Raw genomic sequence first — 6,260 nt, 5'->3', positions numbered from 1 at the left:
AGCGCTCCAACAAACTCCTGCTAATTAGGCAAAGATGTCGTTTTGCCACGGACCGTTTCCGATCTTCCCACTGGAGGACCTGCTCAAGATGTTAATCTCCCTGCGAGCCTCTGGGTGGGTTTTTCCCCTTCCAAAGCTCTTTTTTTCCTCCCAATAATTAATTGAGAGGTTTCCGGTGTGAAAATAGCTCTTGGTAAATGGACAAAAAGCCGTCTGGACAATATGCCCGAGCCCTGCAGCTGACGTATTCTATGACGCTTGACAAATCCGAACTCAGCTTGAAACATCGTTGATCTCTTCTGAAACTCGGACTGAGAAATATGCGAGACACAGATGAGAATTAAACAAACGTTTCCATTTGCTCTCCATTTAAACTCATTGATTTCTATAAAACAATTCAGATCTTCGATTATTTCTTTCATTTTAGGTAGTCCTGCCCATTTTTGTTTCTTAAATTTTGTCGTGGGGATGTAAAAATGTTATAGCTGTTATAGAATGATTCCTTTCATTTCCTTAATGGAAAAGTTGTGTAACACAGGCGCTGTGTGCAGAGAATCTATCCAATATTGCATGAAAACAAATGGCAAGCTGTAAAATAGTCTTTTGAAGTGTGTGTACTGAGTATGTCTAATAATTCCACAGGATTTATATATCTCCAGTATTTTATATGATGTACCGCATGCATGAATTACCTTTGCGGTCCAACTCTGAAATACTTCTTTCAAAATTTTTCTGGCCTTGACGTTCACAAATAAACCAGCGGTCTTTCAGGTAAAGGTGTGCGGGGTCGAGTCTGCATGTCTTGTTAAACTGTGTGTTTAGTGAGATTCTCACATGCCGCCGGCCTGTAATTTAATGGCCACTCGTGGAATTCAGTGCAGGGTCAGATTGCAGGAGAAAATACCATCAACGGCCTCCTTCTTGTGCTGAAATTCCTCCAACGTTAAATAGGGACATTCAATGACCTCAATGTGCTGCAAAACCAAATAACTGGATTTACCGGGAAGAAAACCGTCTGCGTGTGAACGTCACATGCTGCATGTTCAATGTGTTTTGAAAATGATTCTGAAATCAGTTGTGTCTGTGGAATCTGGGGCCATGAAATGCTTGCACGGTTCGGCTCTGTGCCAGGAAAGATCTATCTGCACCTCGTGTGACGGGTAGGTTGGCGGTTGGGAAGGTACTTGCGAGATAATAGCACTCCGGAGGATCCAAGATGGTTCTGGATACGAGCCGACAGAGAACACGAGACTTCAAATCAGATTCCCTGAACTCATTTCTAATGTTAGTCAATGTTTCTGTAATGTTGTGAATCATACTTCATCACGCTGCTGTATTATTACAGCTGATTTTCATCTGAATTATGAATCTTCCGTCATGAATAAAAATGCATGGGATCATCCTGAGATGCTTTTTAAAGAATATCTTAAAGGGGTTTTCCAACTCTCCTGGACTCGGTGGCCGACTTTCGTTATTTTTGAGTCATTTCAAGATGCGTTTCAAAACGTTTTAATAAAAGAAATGAATTTGTTTGCACAAAGCATCGCTGTCCTTCCAAAACCTATAGGATGTCCTAATTCAAGCATAACTTTTTTTAATTGGTTAGATATTTGCAAAGAGTAACTGATAATAATGATTGATAGCATAAAATCACAAAATATGGAGATACGAGGACAAGGACAGCAGCGAAATATTTTTTTCTTCAAAATGTAAAATATATAAGCACACTCCTGCATATGAAATTGTTAAAATCATGAGAAACTTCCGATTCAAGTGAGCCTACGCTTGTGAAAGGCAATAAAACTCCAGAAGAGGAGAGAGAAGTATCACAAATATCACAAGTGTTTTGTTTATTTCATTCGTCCTCTTTATTTGTTTCATTTTCACGCGCGAAGCGTTTCAGCTCATTTCTTCAGTTTTGAACCCAGCTGTTCTAAGACAAATAAATGCAGCTGTTTTTCACAGGCGCAATCATCTAAACCATTCATCTTCACGGAAGGCTGACCCGACGCTGGTGTTATGAAATGGATGCCATAAACAACTCTGTTAAATATATGAGAGCAAATGGTCGCCCTATTAGAACGAGACCCGACCTGCCCAGATTTACGCCGAGCGCTGCGATGAGTGGAAAGTATGTCAGCGACGTTTGAAACATGTCGAGTTGCCGTAAACCCATCAGGTCATGTTTCACACAAGATCTTCTCTTGAGACTCCGGACGGTCAGCAGTGTATGTTAAGAGTTGCTCATTCACTCACTTAGATATAAAGATGTTTCTCCTGAAATGGAGAGAGAAATAAAAGAGAATCAAATTGAGAGTGTAATTGTTGTAATACAGTCTGGAGGTGTAAAATGAATGTAGATTGTACAGGTAAACTAATCTGGATTTGATGAGAAATGTTTGAGGTCATATTGAGATCTTCAATAATATCTGAGCTCAGTTTGACACATTGTTGACATCTCTTCTCAAACTCTCATGACAGACACATTTGATTTCTGCAAGAATTGAGATATTAAAGAGATCTCATCTGTGATTTTTCTTTACAATGTGTAACGTTTTCAAAAGCAGGTGGTGAATAAGACGCTCTTCACATTTCCCATCTTTAAACTCTAAACCATCTGCGTAACGCTGGCTGGGCATTATGTCCATCACGCTCGACGACCTCAGACGTCCAGCTGTGTCCAGACGCTGGCTCAAACAAACACGGCATCAGTTAGATGCCTCAACCCTGAAGCTTAAAAAAAAAAAAAATATTAAGAAGCCAACAGCATCTTCTTACCCAGTTTCACCAAACAATAAACTAAACATTCCACAATAATCATCAATAATCTCACCGCAGGATTTCTCATTTCAAGCTCTTTAGGATCAATGATCATACGAACACTTGAGGTGTGTAATCTAGTTTTGTGCTTCACTAACAAACGCTGACTTCTTCTCCGAGTAACCCCTGAGGTCTCCGAGGCCTGGAGCTCTGTATTAACATGCTAATGTGAAGATCGGCTTGGCTTCGCTTGATTTCTCTCATTGTCCAGATCACAGGCAGAAGGACGGCTTGTACCCAGCAGGCCTGTGGTCACGTCTGTCATTTGCATTCTCATGAATCATGCAGAACAGAGAACACGATAGAACATGACACATGATGGCTGATCCACCTCTCAGGATGAAGATTCATTGACATTTAAGCGTCTGATTGGTGTGGAATTAAGTTATGCTGCATGAGGAACGTTTGAGAAAGAAACAGGCAGCACTACCGTTACGACACAAATCACGGATGTGATCTCTTTAATATCTGTGTTATTTATGTTAGACAACAATTAGATATAACGGAGAGCAAATGGAAACATTTCTTAGGTCTCATCTGCATCTCAGATGATATAATTATTATATCATATAATATATATATTATAAGAAAAATCGAAATGTGACAAATGTGTCTGTCATTAGAGTTTGAGAAGAGATGTCAAAAATGTGTCAAATTGAGCTCAGATTTGTCTCATTTGCGATCAAAAGTCGATATAACGACATTTCTCATCACATTTACTCAAATCCAGATTATTTCACCTCGACAATCTACATTTGTTTTACACCTCCAGACTCTTCTCGTTCGCTTCTCTTTTTAGAGAAACATCCGAGACTAAATTGATGCTGAGAACTGAGAACAAAAGATCAACCACTGAACAAAAAAAGTCTCAATACAGTTTTCAACGATTCACGTTTCCTTTCCACGTCTCACGATATGGTTTCATTTAAGTGAGGATTCGTGTTGAACACCTTCGTCACAGATGTTTCTCCTGAAAGACTTTTCATGGTAGACTTCTGTCTTCTGAATCCAAACCGTCAAGACATTGCTGAGGTCTGTTGAGATTAAGAAACAACAGATGAGATGTCACAGGTCAGAGATGGCATGTTTAGCAGTTGTTAATGTAAATGTGAATGTACACACGAGGTGATTTAAAAGCGAATGGGTGGAATGAGACGCTAAGCTTGTGGAGTTCCTGCGGGATCTTTATGTCAATACCGCGATCAAAAGTATTGATTATGGATCACAGCACGCATATTATCTAGCCCTTTATATTCATGATTTAAATGAAATCAATAAACTTCCATCAGGGACTTCAGAAGCCAACGGTCTACCCATGATGCATCAGGAAAATTCAAACTATCGCCAGCAGAATCAATACTATGAAGTTATGTGGCATCTTTTCCTCGTCCCTTATGATTGAAACGACTCTTTTGCCTACGAATAATATCTGAATGTAACCCTGAAGACACCATATTACTTCTGCCAACCTGTCTTTGAGTTGCTCAAGAAAATCTTTTATTTCAAATCTATTCTCAGAGCTTTGGGGCACAGTCACCCAGGTGTCGTATAGCGCTGAAATATACGCACCAACAGTCGACCGCTTTCAACTTTAAAGTGTCCATCCATCATTGCAGACCTCCATGCTTCCTCTCTCTCCATCACTTCTGGGTTTTTTGGGAGGAGACGTCTGAACACCTGCTGTGATGAATGCTGGTGGTTTGTGGGTTGATGGAGGAAAGACCCCCTGCACCCCTTCGGGCGACATTCAGCTGGAAGTGTCCAGGGCCACCGGCTCTCATCTGATTCACACCATCGGCTCTCACTTACAGAACACCGTCCATCATACAGCATACATGTCAACAGAATAATGGCCCGGCGATTAACATTACCTCTGTGCTGGTGGGGGGTTGTGGGTAACTAAATCGTATCTGTTTTCACGCCGTAGCTCTTTAATGTGTCTGCCGCTTTCGCCCGCGGTCAGAGACGGAAATCGACAGCGACAAAAAGCATAATGTATGAACGAAGGGTCAGGGGTCTTCACTCAATGTCAGACTGCCTATAACAAACAGAAACAAAACATGAAAATACATTTATTTATTATACATATATAGGACAATATGCATTATTCATAATGGCTCAAACTGAAAGGACAACGTAAGAGAGAACACTTTATATCAAGGTATCCTTTACTAAACATTTATAAATGGGTTCATTAATGATTAATAAGTCGTTTACAAATCTATTGTAAAGCTGTTATAACTGCGTGAATAAAAAGGGAGATTCTAACAAAATACCTGCCAAATAGTGAGCATGTATAAGAAAAACAACAAAACACACTACAGTGTCCCGTCTCACGGCCTATATTGCAAACAACATCAAGATAATACTTTTTCGACAAACAATGAATAAATATATTTATTAGGCATTTATAACATGTGTGTTAAAAACGGCTCACTATTTGACAGATACCTCTTTTTATTCATGCAGTTATAGCTGCGTCATAATGCATTTGTAAATGACTTATTTATCATTAATGAACACATTTATACATGCTTTATGAAGGGAACATTAATGCAAAATTTTACCGACTTTTCTTCCTCAATCAGTGGTAAGTATACGTTTTGCAAATCTTGCGTTCATGTCAGCGCTCCTCTCTGTTCAAACAAAACAATCAACAAACGTTCTCATAGCTGGAGAATAAAAATGGCAAATAGCCCATCAGAGATGAGATCTCACACGCTAAAAGAAGTGAAGCGAGACCCGAGCGGTCAGAATGGGTGCGGATGAGAACATTAGAATTGGGTGTGAGAACACGACCATGAGAAATGAGACGTCATCTTTGAGAAATGAGTCCTCACATGAGCCCAACGACTCCAGCAATGATGCATTTCAACGAAAACGACTTCAATATTGAACCAGTAAAAGCAGAATGAGATCAGATAAAAACAGACTTTACATTTTGACGGTATAGTTCAACCGAAAATAAAAATACTGTCATCATTGTTTCCCCCTCATGTGGTTGTAAACCTGTATTTTGAGAAATGTCTTTGTGTTCATACAATGGAAGTCAACGGGGTTCAATGTTGACTGAAGATCAACGTTCTTCAAAATATCTTTTTTTGTGGTCTGCAGGAGAAAGAAACTCATACAGGTTTATATGAAACGAGGGAGAAGAAATGTTAAACTATCCCTTTAAAGGCGTGGACGTCCATCAGACATGCAGGTGAGATGCAGTCCCTTCAGATCTTCTGTCAGTACACCTGTGTGATCTTCACTCTGTTCTCACACACCGCAACACAAACATGCCCACTATCTAAACATCTAATCTGATGATCTGTTAACTTACAGTCTGTTTCTCCACTGTTTTTAAAGTAACGGACCACTGAATTTTCATCACTTTTCTATTCGTGTTTTACCTATTAGTATTGCATAAGAGTTTAAAAAACAGTTTTATGACA

This window comes from Triplophysa dalaica, chromosome 24, assembly GCF_015846415.1.
Source record: "Triplophysa dalaica isolate WHDGS20190420 chromosome 24, ASM1584641v1, whole genome shotgun sequence".
Classification (NCBI taxonomy): Eukaryota; Metazoa; Chordata; class Actinopteri; order Cypriniformes; family Nemacheilidae; genus Triplophysa; species Triplophysa dalaica.
The sequence above is the reverse complement of the archived record's forward strand: the minus strand, read 5'-3'. Positions refer to the sequence as shown.